This window comes from Odontesthes bonariensis, chromosome 11 (assembly GCF_027942865.1).
Source record: "Odontesthes bonariensis isolate fOdoBon6 chromosome 11, fOdoBon6.hap1, whole genome shotgun sequence".
NCBI lineage: Eukaryota > Metazoa > Chordata > Actinopteri > Atheriniformes > Atherinopsidae > Odontesthes > Odontesthes bonariensis.
In genome coordinates, this window is record NC_134516.1 from 24,387,242 (window position 1) to 24,409,427 (window position 22,186).

Genomic DNA, 22,186 nt, shown 5'->3' on the forward strand with positions numbered 1-22,186 from the left:
AGACCCTGGTGTTCATGAGGAAGTCACTTTCACCAGTTACAGCCAGATCTCATGAAGCGGTGTACTTATTACACGCCAAGTCATTTACTGTGTTTTTACAAGGCTTTTTTATGCTTTTGCGTATTATTTTCCGCTACATATTTCAAGGAAATAACGTCCTGCCCTCAGCTTTTACTCTAACTCTGACTATTTCACAGTTTGTACATTCATTTTGATGTTATGTAGTGTGACAGGAGGAGAACCTCCACCGTACTGTACCCTAACCATTTGACTTGTTATGTGAACAGAGTGAAATTACACTCTGAAAGTAAAAAATAGGTATAAATGAGACTTTAAAAGCTGTGTGCTATTTATACGCACTATCATTAAGTGGACCAGTGAAAAGGATTTAGTAGAAAGCTGATAATAAGCTGTTTTATATGCTAAGTCATAGCTTGCTCTGAAGGCCTAAAGGCACTGCTGGGATTTGAACCCAGGATCTCCTGTTTACTAGAAAGGCACTTTGGCCAACTAAGCCACAGCGCCACATGGTTTATAAAACTGATGAAAGAATAAAGAGCAGGAACTGGATCAATTTCAGGAAATGAGCTCCAGAGACTCTCCCAAAACTAACAGTGACTTCTAAAAAACATTTTTATCAAGTCTGACCAAAGAACAGACTCATAATAACCATGATGCTCATTGAAAGGTCCATCATTTGATGAAGACCAACAATGCAAAGCATTCAGTAGAACCCTGATAACAACCAGTTTCTCATGCTAAGGGGTATCAAACTGATCCGGGGAGGGGCCAGTGTGGCTGCAGGTTTTTGTTCCAACCCTGTGGAAGCACAGCTGATTTGTTTCATTCAATCAACTGAACTGGTTAAGACCTTCAGTGCAGACAGTTCAGTTGATTGAATGAAACAAGTCAGCTGTGCTGCTGCAGGGTTGGAACAAAAACCTGCAGCCACACCGGCCCTTTCCCGGATCAGTTTGACACCCCTGAAAGGACCACAAGCACTGCTGGGATTTGAACCTAGGATCTCCTGTTTACGAGACAAGCACTTTGACCAACTAAGCCACAGCGCCACATGGTTCATAAAACTGATGAAAGAATAAAGAGCAGGAACTGGATCCACCTCAGGAAGTGTTTTTTGTAATTTATTTCCAATATTCATGTGATCTCTGCATAAATCAGGGCTTGATGTTATTCAAATTATCTCTATATGTGAAAACATTGGATTAAGTCCCAGTTTAATCTTCTGTACCTCAAGAATAGTTAAAGCGATGAGATGAAGTGCCTCCAAGTACAGACTGTTTTGGAAGTCCAGCATTCCTGAAGCACTGCTGTAAACAGTTATGGCACCATGTTGATGTACATAATAACACCTTAAGGTACTGCTGGGATTTGAACCCAGGATCTACTGTTTACAAGACAGGCACTTTGACCAACTAAGCCACAGCGCCACATGGTTCATAAAACTGATGAAGGAATAAAGAGCAGGAACTGGATCCACCTCAGGAAATGGTTTTTGTGATTCTGTACCTCAAGAATAGTTAAAGCCATGAGTAGAAGCGCCTCCAATTGGTTTAAAACTTCATCTTATTTTGCAGATATTGTTGGGTTTTCAACTCAGACCCTGCTGTTCATGAGGAAGGCAATTTCACCAGTTACAGACAGATCTGTTATTCTCTTTGGAAGGCAAACGTTCAAGCTTAGCTTAGCTGTGTCTCAAATCATGTCTGACCGGCTGAAACAGACTCCCGGAAAAAACTTTCACCTAGTAGAGTTCCCCAACTCATGTCTTGTATAAAAAACAAAACAAAAAAAATTGTGGTCATCATATCACCACTTTCACTTTCTCGGAAAATCAATATCAATCAGTCAGTGCAACTAAAGAAACAGAAGTAGTTAACATGAAATTAAATGAAAAAGAACATGGAATTCATTAAAACTAATTGATACCTTATTACATCTCGGTCCCACATTTCACAAACACCCGACCTACACCCACCCAGGACCAGACTCAGAAAAATGGGGGACAGGTCCTTTCAGGCTGCTGCTCCACATTTACAATAGCCAATAATGTAAAACAACCTACTGGCTGAAGTATTTGTATTAAGTTCATCATCTCCCTCAGGCTTCCCCAATGTTATCGGCGCACTAGACTGTACACATGTACGCATCCAGGCCCCTGCTGGACCTGTGGAGGCTGACGAGTAAACCGAAAATTTTTCCATATCCTAAATGTACAGGTACACTTGGGGATAATTGTCCATAGACTCTGAACTGGATGTCTCGTTTTGAAAAACACCACATCAACCCCTTTGAGTAATGCTGAGCAATGTTACATTTATGCCCTGTGAAACCTCATCATTGACTCCTATCCTCCGAGCATACAGATGATCTGTGATGGAGGTCATTTCATTTCCAAAATTGAGGCTAAATGGCCGGGATCAGTTCATGATTCTAGGATCTTCCGAGCATCCTCACTGGCACAGAAGTTTGCACAAGGCGCAAGAATTTTACTGACCTGAAGGAGTGTACTTTTGAAGTAAGCTGTATGTAGCATAGTCATAATTTTGGTAATCTAATGCAGGCACGTCACCAGACACTTTTTACCGGGGCACGTGCCTCTGTAAACATGCGTTGTGCCCCTGTAAAAATTCCCAAATAAATCCTTCAGACTACGCTACGACTGATATGTGCCAAGGAAGAATAACATAGGCACGATTTTCCCTATTTCAACCACGTAACCTACTTTAGCCAATGCTGCATAGGTCTACCAAAGAGTGAAGTGAAGAGGTTGTATTCGCAGGCATTGGGTGCGTCGCCTGTTCAGCAAATGGACCGTGTGTGACGCGGAGTGCGCAATTTGGAAGTTAAGATGCTGCGGCCCTGCTCTTCATATTTATCAGCGGATAGTCGCCCACACATTTTGCCAATTGAAGCGTAATAGGCTGTATGAACCACTACACACTGATGGGTTGCCGTCATCGTGGTCATGGACATAAGGAAATTCTTACAGAAGCAGAAGCAACAAGGAGAACTGAGCATGAAGTGGAGGGAGGTGAGAGATTTGTTTTCTGTTGTGTCGACGCCCACCCCTACATAGGCCACTCTAATTTCTTACACCAAATAAACAGTGTCTGGTTCCATGGCACATGAAAAACGCGAGACAATATCCTATTCTGCCTATTATAGCCTATTTACTAAACTACCTTAGGCATTAATAATGGGTAAAATGTGGGTAGGCTAGTTTAAAAGGCTACTCAATCAGGGGAATAACTTATCAGACCATATAAGGAACTCTTAATTTAAGATTTTGACTTTTTATTTTGCAATATTCCCTTAGAAGTATTTATTGACTGTGCCACAGTGAGATTAAAACATGTTCAGTTCCTGGACTGAAATATTGTTCATTATTTTGTATCTGTTGATCTGTTGAAAGTTGTAACTGTGCATATTGTGTTTTTTAGTAATATTGCCTCTTGTAAAAGGCTTAATTATGTTTGATGAGCTACAGAAGGAGTAATTGAAAAGCTAAATGGCTGAACTCAGGTGTTTCTATTTGCTTAGATAGCCTGTAGCTCTGTTAAACCTGTTGAGTTGAGGTTCGTGCACATTTGAATAAATGTTCTTATACTTCCAGTACAGGCTCATTTTCTGTCTACAGTAAGGCAGAGTGGGTGGAGGGGTTCTGGAACCCCGGTTCAAAGAAGAGCTTTGGGAAGTCCTTCAAGAAGCCTGGAGAACTGTTCCTGAAGACTCCTTAAAGAAAGGACAGAAAGCTCGTCTCAGAGGGTTCAGGCTGTGTTGGAGAATAAAGGTAGCCTGGGTGCCAGCCGAACTTAGCCCCGCCCATAAAAGTTTTGGTCTGGAAGTTCGGTCTGGCTCTGCTCAGTTGGGAAATCATTATGCCCGACCAAGAATTGGTCGGACCAATCAGATTGCCAGGGCGGGCTTTATACGATGATGGACAGATGATCAACAGGGACATTATCGACTACGTCACTAAAGAGCTGAACACGGCTGCCGCTGGAGAGCTAGGGCGTGTAGATTCTGGCATCGAGTCTGTTCTACAGGATCTCCACATTGCATTCATTTTGAAAGACGAACAGAGGAACGCGATAAAGGCTTTTATCGATAGAAAAGATGTTTTTGCCGTCCTTCCTACAACAAGTGTGTGTCGCTTAATCTACGTCACATACTACGTTGCTCTGATTGGTTGTAGGTCTATCCAATTGAGCGAAGAGGCATTTTTTCTCCTGGTTCGGTTGAAACACGCCCCATACCCAAATCTCTATTGAGCGGTATCAGACTCACATTCTGACTAGAATCGTGAGTATGACGTAGTCAGGCTAGAATAAAGGAGCTCAGACCAAACGTCCACATTCAGTCTTGTTGGAATTATACAAATATATTGTCTTCTCTGCTGTATTTCCATTCATGCTTGCATGTGTTACAATAAATTGCTCCATCTTTTTTCCCATTTTCCTGGCAAAACATGAAGGAATGAGGTGTGTTTTAAATCTTTAGACCACTTTTAGAGGACTTTATAAAAGCACATACTTTACTGAAGAAAGGGATGATATGTATTAGTTCAAGGTGCTCTGTATTTAGTCTGACCCACAACTGGTCACCACAGGACGATCATCTTCTACATCAGTGCTCAGTGACAGCTGCAGAAGTATGTGTAGAAACTGATCTGTATTTAGACTGTTTCTGTCCAGTCCAGCTCTCTGAGCCGACAACAAAACTCCCTCTGAGTGCTGCCCACAGAGGGAGTGGGACAGCTTCCTGAATCTGTAAACTCCCTCTGAGTGCTGCCCACAGAGGGAGTGGGACAGCTTCCTGAATCTGTAAACTCCCTCTGAGTGCTGCCCACAGAGGGAGTGGGACAGCTTCCTGAATCTGTAAACTTCCTCTTGCCGTGTGGAGCTGCAGAGGCCTGGGGATGATTCTGCAGGAGCTGGACATCCTCTGAGTGAGGAGTCCCAGCAGCAGCAGAGACCTCTGACTGCTCCTCTAACAACAGCAGATTTTCTGTGTTGGCTGTGTTGGAAGCAGCAGAGACCTGGGATTGATGGTGTTCTGAGCTCGCTGTTACAGCTTCTGGCCTGTTGGCGGGTTCCTCACAACTTTCCTCTTTGCCACTTTCAAAGGGAAATATGTTCATATCTCTCTCCTGTTGACCCACCTGTGTAAGTGTGGCAGCCGAGCAGACTAAGTTAAGCTCAAATGGTTTTCGGTGTGATCCAACAACGCCACTCCAGGAATTTCACCCAGAGAATTATTAAGTTTAGGTTCAAGGACATGCAGGTTCAATATACAATGAATGAGAAGACGTAGTTCGATGTTTATACAAAAAGATATAGTTTTTATTATAATAGTTGTCTTTTTATAATATGATCTAAAAACATTCATACAGAAAAATGAAAGAAGACCTAAACAGTGCTGAGCGTGACTGGGGAAACAGGGGCTAGTGAGAAGGGGGGCAGAATCCTAACTAAAATATATAAAGAAACAACAAACCAACTTAAAGGCACCAAAATGTGAGAACTCAAATCCCAAAAGAACACAGCAAAAAGAAAGAGGGAAGACCACCACCCGGACCACCAGCACCCAGCCACCAGACACCAGCACTGAGAAGGAGATAAAACAAATATTAGTAATGGTCAATTTAGTAACTGAAAAAGAAATAAACAAAACCAAAATACAAATGTACTCCAAAAGAAAACATTATACAAATTATCTTAAAGTAGCTAACGGAAACTAACCAAGAAACCAAAACAGAAACTAAGGGAGTGTAACCTCGAAATCAATTAAAACTGCCAGAGACCCTCCGTGCGACAGGCACAGCGCTCAGACCGCCGTCCGTCGGCGCCGGGCGCAGCCGTTAAGGCTGAAGCACTAGACGATTACAACATTAAAACAGGGAATCCCAAGCAAGACCTTGTTCAGGCAATACTTATCGGCGATAGATAAAAACCCCGAGCAGGTTGGACGAACTGTCAGTCAGTAAAGCAGGATCAGAAGCTCCGTGCAGAGCAGCAGGTTAAAAGCTCCGTGCAGAGCAGCAGTGTCTCCAGCCTACCGGTCAGTGCGACCATAATTACAACGGCGTCTTATGATGACACGCTCCGGAGGAGGAGAGGACGACCCAGGCGGCAATCATCTCATTACTTTTAAAAAGAAATCTATTTTTTTTGAAAATTGGATTAGTAATGACATCTTGTTTATTTCTCAGTTAATTAACAATCAAGGTTTGTTCCTTACATATTCAGAATTTTTAAATAAATTTGCTGTCCCAATTCAGCCTAGAGAGTACAGTATTGTATTTGATGCTATTCCTAATGGTTTTATGAGAATACTATCTCAAGCTCCCTGCGAGCAGTCTAATCCACACATTTACAGTAATCTATTTCTTAATGGTGTAAACATTAGAGATAGAAAATGTAATAATAAATGGTTAAGACAGATGATACAAATAACTGTTACTCCAAGGTGTAAAAGTTATTGGAATGGCTTGTTTGCCTATGTTGATTGGGATAAAATTTGGCCTGGCCTTAATAAATATGTACTAAATAATAAAGTCAAGGAAGTTTCATTTAAAATATTACATTTAATTTACCCCACAAACACACTTTTACAAAGATTCAAAATTGATCTGCCAGATTTATGTGTTTTCTGTGGTATTACGTCTGAATCTATTTGTCATTTATTTTACGAATGTTTTTACTCAAGATTTTTTTGGATTGAGGTTGAGCGTCTGTGTTGTGAGGTATGGTCTTGTCATGTTTCTTTAAGTATGAAAGATATTTTACTTTTCTTTGAAAGAGATGATTTTTGTGTACCGTATATCTTTATTTTAAATCTTTTTATAATCTTGGGAAAATACAATATTCATAAATGTAAATGGGGAGGAAGGAAACCATCTTTTGTTGCTTTCAAAAACGAACTCAAATTTTATTTGAACTCTTTAGAAGGACTGAACAGCCGAAATGCCGAAAGGACTATTGATTTAATGGCAACTTATATATTTTTTCCTCTTTTGATTAGTTATTGCACTGTACCCCGCCTTTACAATGTTTGTTTTTGATGTGTTGTTGCAATAAAAAAATAAAAAATAAAAAAAAGGCGGCAGTCCACCTGTTAACTGAGCATACTAGCGTTAGCCCTAAAATGTAGCATATATACAGAGACACAGAGAGAGATCAAACACTCACCACCGCGAGGGGAGACAGCACCCCGAGAGCCATTGGACCCAGGGATGCATAACGGCCACCACTGCAGCAACAACAAATAATCAGCACACCAGAGAGACCAAAAGGTGAACATGCCGCGAAAGCAGCAGACATACCTTGTCGAGAAAATGACCCCTAACCCGGTGGCAGACAATTCAATGGAAGCAGACAGGGAAAGCATGAGGGAGGGCTCCTTTTATACTGCCACTCCTCTGATTGAATAATTGACAGCATGCCTACAGGCAGGTGAGGGAACTGGTCATGCATCTATGGAGTTGGAGTTGAAGACGCTATCATACACCTGCTTCAACAAACCCACTGTCATCTGGATAAAGCAGGCAGCACTGTGAGGATCGTGTTCTTTGATTTCTCCAGTGCATTTAACACAATCCAGCCTGATCTGCTTCGTCTTAAACTCCAGAAAACTCAGGTGGAGGCCTCAACAATCACCTGGATTAATGACTACCTGACAAACAGACCACAGTTTGTCAGACTGAAGAGTTGTGTGTGTCTAACCAGGTAATCAGCAGCACAGGAGCACCACAGGGGACTGTACTCTCACCATTCCTTTTCACTCTGTACACTTCAGACTTCCAGTACAAGTCAGACTCCTGTCATCTACAGAAATATTCAGATGACTCTGCAGTTGTCGGGTGTATCAGAGATGGACAAGAAGCTGAGTACAGAGAGCTGGTGGACCGCTTTGTGGCATGGTGTGGGAACAATCATCTCATCTTGAATGTAAATATATATACATACCTTGGTGTTCATCTGGACAACAGACTGGACTGGAGACACAACAGTGAAGCCATCTACAAGAAAGGACAGAGCAGACTGTACTTCTTGAGGAAGCTGAGGTCCTTCAAGGTTTGCAGCAAGATGTTGCAGATCTTCTACAAGTCTGTTGTTGAGAGCGTCATTTCCTCTTGCGTCATCTGTTGGGGCAGCAGCATCAGAAGCAGGGACCTAAAAAGACTCAACAACCTGATAAAGAAGGCTGGTTCTGTTCTGGTGACGACTGTGGAACCTCTGGAGACAATAATGCAAAGAAGGATTTTGCATAAAATCAAGAGAATTATGGACAACCCTGAACATCCTCTCAATGAGACTGTTATCGGAAAACAGAGTCTCTTCAGTCAAAGGCTTCTTCAGTTTGGATGCAAAACGGACCGCTACAGGACATCTTTCCTGCCCACAGCCATCAGCATCTATAATAACTCCTTGATTTAATTGAGCTACATCAACATTTAATTTCCCTCTGGGATAAATGAAGTATTTTTGAATTTGAATTGAATTGAATTGAATTGAATTATGTTGATGCATGAAAGCAGCTGAATGATTGTGCTGTAAACACTGAGAACAAGCTGCAGATGTGGCTGTTGTGTTACTTTTGCTTCACAGTCAGTGTAGACAACATACAAAACAGCTTCAAAGATACTTCCAGGTGAGGCGTGAAGAAAGCAGCTGTGAGCACCGTAACATACAATAAATACATTATTACTGACCTGGACAATGATGCATTCAGGTTCAGTTACTGCTGTCCCATTTTTAATCACATATATATAAAGGATCCCTGCTTCTGTTTTCATTTACATCTCATACAGCATTCATACAACCCATGTTTGCCACCATTGCCTGGGCTCTATGAACATGTGTTGCATATTATTTACAGTTCAGATCAGAAAGCTGAAAAAGAGAGCAAAACAGCACACGTGATGCCTGCTGACTGAGAACAGAGCACCACTGCTTCTGACATCACAAGAAGTGATGTCATCACTGATTATGACTTCACAGTTTTGCATGACATCACAGTGGAAACATGACATCAGAGGACATGACATCACTGTAGTTTCTAAAAGCCTGAAAGACAAAGCGCCTGAAAAACAACACGTACTTAAAAAGTCATTTAGACAAACGCTAAAAAACAACAAGCAAAACAAGTCAAAGCAGAATATGCATCCACACCGGACAAGAATAACTCAATAAACTGGCTTATGTTACCCCTCATACTTTATGTTACTTTGCTGCTAAAAGATTTATTTATCTTCAGTTGAGCAGTGTAAAGAACATTTACTCAACATTTAATTAGCTATATTCAATATGATCTGCTGTATTCAATGCAATTTATTATTAATAAAGGTAATCACACACACACAGCCAGAGACAAACAACTAAGTTTTCAGGAGTGCTGACAGTTTTCTAAGTGTTAAATCTCAGGGAAACTTCATCTGAGAGCAAATACTAAACCAGACAGATTTGTCAGCCTTCTTCAGGTAGGCTACTTCTAAATAGGAGTCTGTACACCTTTTAACTAACCCGGGGTGAATAAAAGCTTACAAAACAAAAAAACAAACAAAAAAAAAACCCTTATTCATCCATTGTAGACAGTGCGCATCAGCTGCGGCAGGAATTTCGAGAGTTACGACGAGTGTTGTGCAACAACCCAGAAGTAGATCTCCTAGGGATGTTTAGAGTTGATATTAAGAATGATTTAAGTTAAAAAAATAAAAATAAAAAATAAATATTGAAAAAAAAAAGCAGATGTAAAAGAAAAAAAAAACCTCCTAACGACATGCAGAGAAATAAACTACAGTCAAAATAAAGTTTTTTAAAACAGAGTGCAACATGTTCCTAAAACAACTGATTGCTAAGTTACCCACAAAGTGATCAGAACTGATCACAAGTGTAAAGAGATAGATGTTCCCTTGTGATTAAAATTAAAGTCAACATTTAATAAACTTTAGAATTTTATTTTCCACACAGGGGAAATGATCACCATCACCTACTTGAATGAACAGTTTAGTCACAGAGGCACTAAGTATGTTCTCATGAGAACAGGATACGACCTCTGACAACTACAGGCTTAGAAAGAATGATTTGGAGATAACGGTAAGTCACTCTTCTAGCAGAGACAGAATATAGCATTTGAATACCCCCAAGTCAAAAGTGAAAGTGTATAACAATAGACTCTGCTCTTCAAAAGCTTCAATAAACCAGTTCACATATATTCCTGATAAAATAATGTCAATATTGCAACATTCCAAAATAATGGACCTGAATCCGACTTAACTTCTGATTGTAGTATTAGGAGATAACCTAAGTGTACTTAAGATGTTAACCAGCAAACAAGGCCTGAGTTCATTCAACCTTAAAGACTTCCGACTCTGCTTAATCCATCCTTCATTTGAAATCAAAAACACGATAACCTCAACTGAGATGACTTTGATGTAAGATTCAAACATAGAGAGTTGTTCGATTTGATGAGTAAATACTGGAACAAGTGAGCATGCAAAAAAAAAAAAAAACATACTGATCTCCCGGAGACTCAGAATTAAATATAATAAAAAATGATCAAAGTCTAATCTTTCTTGAATTGTTTAAAACACTGGTTACTGCTTCAGCTCCGTTTTGTGTTGTTTTTATGATAGTTTATGCCCCCACGAAAGAATTGATTAAGCTGAAAGTAAAACTCCATGCTTTAGTTTTGCATAAAGACCTTATAAATGTACACTTTATGCCCACCAAACTCTTGTATGCTCTTAGATTTTACATGAATGTAACCTTAAAACCAATACTAATATTATTCTTAAGCTTGATTTGTAAAATATTTTGAACATGAACAACTTTTCTTGATCTTATGTACTAGTACTTTGTAGATCTTAAATCAACTTAAGCTGAAGGCGCTAGCCAAATTCTTTAACCCCATTTCCCCACCTTGGTTTATTTAAGACAACTACGTATTTATCTTAAACAGAATACCGGCACACAACCGGTTCTAGTCTGGAATAGCTACTGTAGTGGATTTTTTTTTTTAAATTTATTTTTATCAAGTGAGTAAGAAGACTACTCAGATAATAACAAGACAAAATCCAGATTTTGTCTTTCCTTATATTTATTCAAAGGCATAATATAGCATCAAAGAACAAATAAGGCTCCTCTGTTCTATTTCTAAGATAAGATAGGTGTCTCTTTATAACCCCCTAGAGTTAATCTCCCCAGAAAGTATCAACCATAAACCCCTCCCTCTGTCTTCCCTCACTGACCACTGAAGACAGGCAACACAGACCACTCTGTAAAATCAATATTAAAGGTGATATTTAAAAAGCGAAACGTTATTTCATTTAACTAAAAGAGGGCAGGAGGGTTAAATTAACCACACAATATTAAATATTCTGCATCTAATGATTAATTTCTCACATCTTTGAATTACTACTCGTGCGAACATTTCATGACACAGAAAATGTATCCTAAATTGTATATCCAACCAACATGAAAATTCCATTCACTGCAGATGATGGCAGGAATAACCAGTGTTTCAATCTTATTCTACTTTTTATTACCATTACCATTATTTTATAACCAAAGACAAACTATGCCTTTCAACAAATTTAAAAACTAGACTGGATACAAATTAGCACGTTCACCAAATGCAGTCTAAAACAGCAATCAAAGAGACGATAGATTAATTTCAGTAGTTGGGTATAGGGAGACTTTCCAATAAAGAATATCAATTTGCTATCTGGAGGGAGCAACAATGGATATAAATCAGTTAATTTACGTGTTGAGGGTCGACTAAGATAAAAGAATCCTAGTTTTTCCCCGTTGTTCTTAATATCTGACCATCCCACACCTGGACTCAAAATAGTGTCACATGATGTGGAAAGTTTGAAATGCAATGAAATTACACACAAACTGTTAGACTGGTATTCAGCATCCGAGCCAATGTCCCACAGTTAAACCAAAGAGTGGCAGCGTTCATTCTGCAGAGGTCACCAGCCCATCACAGGGCCACCCAGAGACAAATAAGACAAAAAACCATTCACGCTCACTTATTGCATTAATTCATTTTCTTTGCATTTATTGATCTCTATAATCTTTTAAGCAACTGATGTGTATGGTTGATATTTTAGAAAAATCTGCTCTCCATACTCTACTGGAGTATTATTTTTTCTCCTACTTTTACTTCAGTACATATTTTCAACGAGTTTAGTACTTTTACTCCGATACATTTTTATGTGCTGCATCGTTACTCGTTATTATAAACACACACACACACACACACACACACACACAAAAACGTACATTCATTCATGCACAAACACACCCACACGCATACAAACACGCAAATATGCATATAAAAGCACACACAGAGAAACACACAAGCATGCACATAGTTTAAGAAGGGGAAAAGTTGTAGAGAAAAAAAAGCACAAGCAGGAAAGAGAGGGGGAGGATGCTTTAAATGGAGAGGGGACATGCTTGATCTGTTTGTTCACAAAGAGTTAAGCCCAATGTTTTCAGGTGTTCTAGTCACTTTTTGTTTTTACATGACATTTGTATTTGTGTGTATTTGTATGTGGCCTACTGGCCTTGAGATTTTTTTAACAAGTTGAAAGAAAATGACAAGGATGAAAAGAAAATGTGTAATGTGTGAAGTGATGGGAGATGCTTTAAAGGGGGAAGGGACATACTTGCCAATACATATTCTTTTATTCAAAAGAGTTAAAGGCATGGTTGGTAATCCTGTTCAGAAACACATTTTGTAATACTGGGTGAAATGGTCCGTCTGTCCTGAGAGAAATCTATACAAGATGTATTTAGAAAAAGGGACGAAAATAATCAGACCTCTGTGGCAGCTGCAGGACTGAGAAAAAGCTGACCAATCCGAGATCAGCGTCCCGCTGATCTCGGATTGGAGCGCCTACAAAAACCAATCAGATGCCTCTGCTTTCTGCCTACGCCCCCCTCTATCGGCTCCCTGCTCCGTGTGCGCATGCGGTTCTACCGGCTTTGGATGAAGCACTGACGGAATGGGGAGGGGGGGGTGGAGCTTAGAGGAGGGGACACTTTCGAATCTTGCTAGCTCTCTTGCTAGCTCTCTAGGATTACCTACCATAGCTTTAAGCTCAATGTATTTAGGTGCTCTTGTACATTCCGCTGTACTGCTGTTACAGCCAAACATTTTGAATAATATAAACAATTTGATTTTCAAACTTTCGACCGATTTCTTTAATAACTACACTACACAATGCTTTTACTTTCAGTGCTTGAGTAGTAATTTTAAAAATAAACTACTTGCAATACTTAAGTACAAAACATGTTTAATACTTTAATACCTCCACTTAAGTACGGTGCTTATAGATGATGATAAAAAGACAAAAAGAAGAAAGAAAAAAAAAAAAAAAAAAAAAAAGTTTAAAAAAAAACAAGTTCATAATCAATCAATTCCAATATTTCCTGAACATAATGAGATTCAAAATGGATGCCACCTGATTACGTCATAATATGCAAATTAGATCAATAATTTCATACCCCACATAAACTATGGATCATGGGCAACATTTTTCTAATGTACAGTAGGCATCTATCTTTAAACCCCTTTCAGCCACCAGCTTTTTGAAATATTAATGTCAAAATCCAGTATTAAAAAAAAAATAAATAAATCTTGGTGCCTAAAGGCTTAATATTGCAACATTCCAAAATAATGGACCTGAATCCGACTTAAAGAGCACTTCTACTTCTACTCAAGTCTGAATCGTTTGTACTTTATACATGTATGGTTCTAACACTTTATTCTTTTTTCCTGAAATAGTTGAAAAGATCGATTCAAATGACTAGTTATTTAGGAAGCTGCAGTTTAGGGTGCTGTTAAACTTTTACAGCGTACTTTTATCGCCCAGCAAAAAAACATCTAGCGTGTTTCATGAATGATGGACTGACTCTGCGTCAGTAGCCTACTATTAGCCTAAGCTGCGTTAGAGCGCAAAGGTGATCCGTTTAAATGTCAAATGCTATCTTCATGTAGCCTGCACCTTTAACTGAACATTGTCAACTACATCTACACTAACCCAGTTATCAAAAAGCCCAGGTTTCTTTACACTGTTTCTTGGTAATCAGTCAAGATCAGCTGTAAATCAGCCCCACACAGAGCCATAGTAACACAGCAGCAGAGCAGTTAAAGAAACCAAGAAATCTATCCGCAGTCCAGGAGGCTGGAGTCGGTTTGGAAGATACATTTATTACTACCCAGCAAAACAGTCAGGAGACCATCTTATGTAGGCTGCACTTAATATAGAGGAATTACAATGATATGTTTTAAAGAAAGAAAAAATAATAATACCAACCGATCATCCGGTCAGGTCTGTAGGTAGTTTAGGGGCCCGCACAGTTTTAGATCGAAAATGTGTGGAGAGAGAGCCACCGGGACAGCACTCTGCACATCCGTGGCACTGCATGCGGGGACAGTTTGACCAGGCCTCGGTCGGACATCAGAGACCCCTCCCACCCCACCCCCTTCCGTCACGGAAGATTTTACTCTACTCCCCCAAAGGTAAGAGGTTCAACGGCACCAAAAACAGCAACAGCAGCTTCATCAACCGCGCTAAAATATCAGTTAAGCAGCTTCACCGGGGGATTCTGGAGACACGTTCTAGGGTGATGATGAGGTTACCGGGGGATTCTCCGGTAACCTCATCATCACCCTAGAACGTGTCTCCAGAATCCCCCGGTGAAGCTGCTTAACTGATATTTTAGCGCGGTTGATGAAGCTGCTGTTGCTGTTTTTGGTGCCGTTGAACCTCTTACCTTTGGGGGAGTAGAGTAAAATCTTCCGTGACGGAAGGGGGTGGGGTGGGAGGGGTCTCTGATGTCCGACCGAGGCCTGGTCAAACTGTCCCCGCATGCAGTGCCACGGATGTGCAGAGTGCTGTCCCGGTGGCTCTCTCTCCACACATTTTCGATCTAAAACTGTGCGGGCCCCTAAACTACCTACAGACCTGACCGGATGATCGGTTGGTATTATTATTTTTTCTTTCTTTAAAACATATCATTGTAATTCCTCTATATTAAGTGCAGCCTACATAAGATGGTCTCCTGACTGTTTTGCTGGGTAGTAATAAATGTATCTTCCAAACCGACTCCAGCCTCCTGGACTGCGGATAGATTTCTTGGTTTCTTTAACTGCTCTGCTGCTGTGTTACTATGGCTCTGTGTGGGGCTGATTTACAGCTGATCTTGACTGATTACCAAGAAACAGTGTAAAGAAACCTGGGCTTTTTGATAACTGGGTTAGTGTAGATGTAGTTGACAATGTTCAGTTAAAGGTGCAGGCTACATGAAGATAGCATTTGACATTTAAACGGATCACCTTTGCGCTCTAACGCAGCTTAGGCTAATAGTAGGCTACTGACGCAGAGTCAGTCCATCATTCATGAAACACGCTAGATGTTTTTTTGCTGGGCGATAAAAGTACGCTGTAAAAGTTTAACAGCACCCTAAACTGCAGCTTCCTAAATAACTAGTCATTTGAATCGATCTTTTCAACTATTTCAGGAAAAAAGAATAAAGTGTTAGAACCATACATGTATAAAGTACAAACGATTCAGACTTGAGTAGAAGTAGAAGTGCTCTTTAAGTCGGATTCAGGTCCATTATTTTGGAATGTTGCAATATTAAGCCTTTAGGCACCAAGATTTATTTATTTTTTTTTTAATACTGGATTTTGACATTAATATTTCAAAAAGCTGGTGGCTGAAAGGGGTTTAAAGATAGATGCCTACTGTACATTAGAAAAATGTTGCCCATGATCCATAGTTTATGTGGGGTATGAAATTATTGATCTAATTTGCATATTATGACGTAATCAGGTGGCATCCATTTTGAATCTCATTATGTTCAGGAAATATTGGAATTGATTGATTATGAACTTGTTTTTTTTTAAACTTTTTTTTTTTTTTTTTTTTTTCTTTCTTCTTTTTGTCTTTTTATCATCATCTATAAGCACCGTACTTAAGTGGAGGTATTAAAGTATTAAACATGTTTTGTACTTAAGTATTGCAAGTAGTTTATTTTTAAAATTACTACTCAAGCACTGAAAGTAAAAGCATTGTGTAGTGTAGTTATTAAAGAAATCGGTCGAAAGTTTGAAAATCAAATTGTTTATATTATTCAAAATGTTTGGCTGTAACAGCAGTACAGCGGAATGTACAAGAGCACCTAAATACATTGAGCTTAAAGCTATGGTAGGTAATCCTAGAGAGCTAGCAAGAGAGCTAGCAAGATTCGAAAGTGTCCCCTCCTCTAAGCTCCACCCCCCCCTCCCCATTCCGTCAGTGCTTCATCCAAAGCCGGTAGAACCGCATGCGCACACGGAGCAGGGAGCCGATAGAGGGGGGCGTAGGCAGAAAGCAGAGGCATCTGATTGGTTTTTGTAGGCGCTCCAATCCGAGATCAGCGGGACGCTGATCTCGGATTGGTCAGCTTTTTCTCAGTCCTGCAGCTGCCACAGAGGTCTGATTATTTTCGTCCCTTTTTCTAAATACATCTTGTATAGATTTCTCTCAGGACAGACGGACCATTTCACCCAGTATTACAAAATGTGTTTCTGAACAGGATTACCAACCATGCCTTTAACTCTTTTGAATAAAAGAATATGTATTGGCAAGTATGTCCCTTCCCCCTTTAAAGCATCTCCCATCACTTCACACATTACACATTTTCTTTTCATCCTTGTCATTTTCTTTCAACTTGTTAAAAAAATCTCAAGGCCAGTAGGCCACATACAAATACACACAAATACAAATGTCATGTAAAAACAAAAAGTGACTAGAACACCTGAAAACATTGGGCTTAACTCTTTGTGAACAAACAGATCAAGCATGTCCCCTCTCCATTTAAAGCATCCTCCCCCTCTCTTTCCTGCTTGTGCTTTTTTTTCTCTACAACTTTTCCCCTTCTTAAACTATGTGCATGCTTGTGTGTTTCTCTGTGTGTGCTTTTATATGCATATTTGCGTGTTTGTATGCGTGTGGGTGTGTTTGTGCATGAATGAATGTACGTTTTTGTGTGTGTGTGTGTGTGTGTGTGTGTGTGTTTATAATAACGAGTAACGATGCAGCACATAAAAATGTATCGGAGTAAAAGTACTAAACTCGTTGAAAATATGTACTGAAGTAAAAGTAGGAGAAAAAATAATACTCCAGTAGAGTATGGAGAGCAGATTTTTCTAAAATATCAACCATACACATCAGTTGCTTAAAAGATTATAGAGATCAATAAATGCAAAGAAAATGAATTAATGCAATAAGTGAGCGTGAATGGTTTTTTGTCTTATTTGTCTCTGGGTGGCCCTGTGATGGGCTGGTGACCTCTGCAGAATGAACGCTGCCACTCTTTGGTTTAACTGTGGGACATTGACTCGGATGCTGAATACCAGTCTAACAGTTTGTGTGTAATTTCATTGCATTTCAAACTTTCCACATCATGTGACACTATTTTGAGTCCAGGTGTGGGATGGTCAGATATTAAGAACAACGGGGAAAAACTAGGATTCTTTTATCTTAGTCGACCCTCAACACGTAAATTAACTGATTTATATCCAATGTTGCTCCCTCCAGATAGCAAATTGATATTCTTTATTGGAAAGTCTCCCTATACCCAACTACTGAAATTAATCTATCGTCTCTTTGATTGCTGTTTTAGACTGCATTTGGTGAACGTGCTAATTTGTATCCAGTCTAGTTTTTAAATTTGTTGAAAGGCATAGTTTGTCTTTGGTTATAAAATAATGGTAATGGTAATAAAAAGTAGAATAAGATTGAAACACTGGTTATTCCTGCCATCATCTGCAGTGAATGGAATTTTCATGTTGGTTGGATATACAATTTAGGATACATTTTCTGTGTCATGAAATGTTCGCACGAGTAGTAATTCAAAGATGTGAGAAATTAATCATTAGATGCAGAATATTTAATATTGTGTGGTTAATTTAACCCTCCTGCCCTCTTTTAGTTAAATGAAATAACGTTTCGCTTTTTAAATATCACCTTTAATATTGATTTTACAGAGTGGCCTGTGTTGCCTGTCTTCAGTGGTCAGTGAGGGAAGACAGAGGGAGGGGTTTATGGTTGATACTTTCTGGGGAGATTAACTCTAGGGGGTTATAAAGAGACACCTATCTTATCTTAGAAATAGAACAGAGGAGCCTTATTTGTTCTTTGATGCTATATTATGCCTTTGAATAAATATAAGGAAAGACAAAATCTGGATTTTGTCTTGTTATTATCTGAGTAGTCTTCTTACTCACTTGATAAAAATAAATTTAAAAAAAAAAATCCACTACAGTAGCTATTCCAGACTAGAACCGGTTGTGTGCCGGTATTCTGTTTAAGATAAATACGTAGTTGTCTTAAATAAACCAAGGTGGGGAAATGGGGTTAAAGAATTTGGCTAGCGCCTTCAGCTTAAGTTGATTTAAGATCTACAAATTACTAGTACATAAGATCAAGAAAAGTTGTTCATGTTCAAAATATTTTACAAATCAAGCTTAAGAATAATATTAGTATTGGTTTTAAGGTTACATTCATGTAAAATCTAAGAGCATACAAGAGTTTGGTGGGCATAAAGTGTACATTTATAAGGTCTTTATGCAAAACTAAAGCATGGAGTTTTACTTTCAGCTTAATCAATTCTTTCGTGGGGGCATAAACTATCATAAAAACAACACAAAACGGAGCTGAAGCAGTAACCAGTGTTTTAAACAATTCAAGAAAGATTAGACTTTGATCATTTTTTATTATATTTAATTCTGAGTCTCCGGGAGATCAGTATGTTTTTTTTTTTTTTTGCATGCTCACTTGTTCCAGTATTTACTCATCAAATCGAACAACTCTCTATGTTTGAATCTTACATCAAAGTCATCTCAGTTGAGGTTATCGTGTTTTTGATTTCAAATGAAGGATGGATTAAGCAGAGTCTGAAGTCTTTAAGGCTGAATGAACTCAGGCCTTGTTTGCTGGTTAACATCTTAAGTACACTTAGGTTATCTCCTAATACTACAATCAGAAGTTAAGTCGGATTCAGGTCCATTATTTTGGAATGTTGCAATATTAACATTATTTTATCAGGAATATATGTGAACTGGTTTATTGAAGCTTTTGAAGAGCAGAGTCTATTGTTATACACTTTCACTTTTGACTTGGGGGTATTCAAATGCTATATTCTGTCTCTGCTAGAAGAGTGACTTACCGTTATCTCCAAATCATTCTTTCTAAGCCTGTAGTTGTCAGAGGTCGTACCCTGTTCTCATGAGAACATACTTAGTGCCTCTGTGACTAAACTGTTCATTCAAGCAGGTGATGGTGATCATTTCCCCTGTGTGGAAAATAAAATTCTAAAGTTTATTAAATGTTGACTTTAATTTTAATCACAAGGGAACATCTATCTCTTTACACTTGTGATCAGTTCTGATCACTTTGTGGGTAACTTAGCAATCAGTTGTTTTAGGAACATGTTGCACTCTGTTTTAAAAAACTTTATTTTGACTGTAGTTTATTTCTCTGCATGTCGTTAGGAGGTTTTTTTTTTCTTTTACATCTGCTTTTTTTTTTCAATATTTATTTTTTATTTTTATTTTTTTAACTTAAATCATTCTTAATATCAACTCTAAACATCCCTAGGAGATCTACTTCTGGGTTGTTGCACAACACTCGTCGTAACTCTCGAAATTCCTGCCGCAGCTGATGCACTGTCTACAATGGATGAATAAGGGTTTTTTTTTTTGTTTGTTTTTTTGTTTTGTAAGCTTTTATTCACCCCGGGTTAGTTAAAAGGTGTACAGACTCCTATTTAGAAGTAGCCTACCTGAAGAAGGCTGACAAATCTGTCTGGTTTAGTATTTGCTCTCAGATGAAGTTTCCCTGAGATTCAACACTTAGAAAACTGTCAGCACTCCTGAAAACTTAGTTGTTTGTCTCTGGCTGTGTGTGTGTGATTACCTTTATTAATAATAAATTGCATTGAATACAGCAGATCATATTGAATATAGCTAATTAAATGTTGAGTAAATGTTCTTTACACTGCTCAACTGAAGATAAATAAATCTTTTAGCAGCAAAGTAACATAAAGTATAAGGGGTAACATAAGCCAGTTTATTGAGTTATTCTTGTCCGGTGCGGATGCAGATATACTGTTGGTGTGAGATTACATTAACAGCTCTTTGTGCTTCCTGTTTCAGGGGTTTTCTTGAATAATCTTTTTTTTTTCTTTTTTTTTTTTTTTTTTGTTGACATTTTTACATAATTACTTTGTTTCTGTAAGAAACAGGGTGAAATTATCACATTGTTCTGTCGTATCAGTGAGGGTTTTTTCTTTTTTTTTTTTGTTGTTGTTTGTTGTTGTTTGTTTTTTCTCACTATGTTCCTTATCTCATATGAACCAATATCTCATAATTAGCTGGACGTTAAAAAATGAATAAAGAAAAAGAAGAGTAGGCACACTTTCATTGTCTTATTCAACTGAATGTTTCTATATCTTCTGGTATGTTTGCATAAGACTTTTCCCACCTGTGGTTGTCTTGTCTCTTAGACCTGCAACGCCTGTAATCTTTCACAACAAGGCTGCTGGATGTGTGCATTTCACCAACATACACAGTCATGCACACACTGCTCTGGGATGTCGAAGCTGATAAACACACACGATGAAGGAAACACTGTGACCCTCCCTAACTGACAACTTACCTTCGCATCACTGATCAGATCTGTAAGTAGCTATAATTGTTCTTTTACCAAATCACTTTGTATGTCATTGGTAAATTGAAACTTGAAGCAATACCGTAGTGTGTTTGTGTTTACAATGTTTTCCTGACAATGTTCACTGTTTTCCTAGGGATAATTAGTGATTATTCACATTGTATACTTGAACTGAGAGAAATAGTGTATTCATGACTAACCCTGAACCACCCATTTTGTCAGGTTTTCACCATGCCAACAGGAAAGTCACAGCCCGAGATGTATGGGGGTTCTGCCACGGTCTCTTCCTGATATGTTAATTATCAACTGACTGTCCTCTGAATTCTTATCACACCTCCAACACCCCCAAGTCACCTTACGGGATGAGACTGGAAATTCAGCCTGTTTACTATATTCCTTTTCTCATATGTCTATGTGTGGAATCTGCACGATATATTTTAGTTTATCTGGACAGTTGCTTGTTTTTAGCTTTTATTTTACGTGAAGTACTTTGAATTGTTTTGTACACGAAATGTGTTTTTTCTTTCATTCTATCTCACTGCACTAATAACGACACTTTGAAGCCGAATATAGAAAAACCAGGTTCTGACCACCCGCTCTGACTTTAAAATCTTGACAGCTTAAACTAAACCATTCCTAAACCATTCCTATTAAAACCCCTAACCCTTTTTTATTTATAAAACACAGAGAAGCAGCATTTAACTGTTACTACTCAAACATATTGAAACACCCTAACACACACCCCTAACCACCACCAACTGCCACTTGTTATCGCTGACCTCCGTATTTCCCAACCCTTTGATGTGACAGGACATACAGAGGTCAAAAGGTCACATGTCATAAATCACACTTTTTTGACATAAAGTATTCCCTATATCTCTCTAACAGGAGTCTCTCCAGGACCTTCATGATGTGGGATGTCAGGGCAACAGGTCTGTAGTCATTGATATCTGAAGGGTGAGTTTTCTTTGGTACCGGAACCAGACAGGATGTCTTCCACAACAGTGGTACCTTCTCTTGGGTCAAGCTAAGGTTGAAAAGGTGTTGCAGAATCCCACAGAGCTGCTCTGCACAGGCCTTCAGGACTCGGGGGGCTGACACCATCTGGACCTGCAGCCTTGTTCCGGTTCAGTCTCTCCAACTGCCTCTTCACCTGACTTCTAGAAACAGAAAAGTGGGAGGGGGAGGCAAAGGGGACAGCAGCATCTCCTGATTTTGTTGAAGACAAACTAGTGGAAGCAGAAGAATCCATGACTGAGGTGGAGGTGGAGGTGTTACAGGAAAGCTGTGGGTCAGAGGAGGGTGGGATGTCTCTTTGGCTGGGAACAGGAGGGGAGGATGGTGAGCTTGTTCCTGAACTGAACCTGTTGAAGAATGTGTTCAGCTCATTTGCTCTGTCCAGACTTCCATCCATCCGATCCTCCCTCTGCT

General features: G+C 39.1%; 3 non-coding genes across 3 annotated transcripts; all 3 read right to left on the bottom strand.

The window, feature by feature from the left end:
- Positions 1-451: 451 nt before the first annotated feature.
- trnat-agu (transfer RNA threonine (anticodon AGU)) lies at positions 452-525 on the bottom strand. Its single transcript has one exon. It is a non-coding gene; the product is annotated as a tRNA-Thr (tRNA).
- A 471-nt stretch (positions 526-996) lies between these two features.
- trnat-cgu (transfer RNA threonine (anticodon CGU)) lies at positions 997-1,070 on the bottom strand. Its single transcript has one exon. It is a non-coding gene; the product is annotated as a tRNA-Thr (tRNA).
- Positions 1,071-1,374: 304 nt separating this feature from the next.
- Positions 1,375-1,448, bottom strand: trnat-ugu (transfer RNA threonine (anticodon UGU)). The gene has a single exon. It is a non-coding gene; the product is annotated as a tRNA-Thr (tRNA).
- Between the last annotated feature and the right edge of the window lie 20,738 nt (positions 1,449-22,186).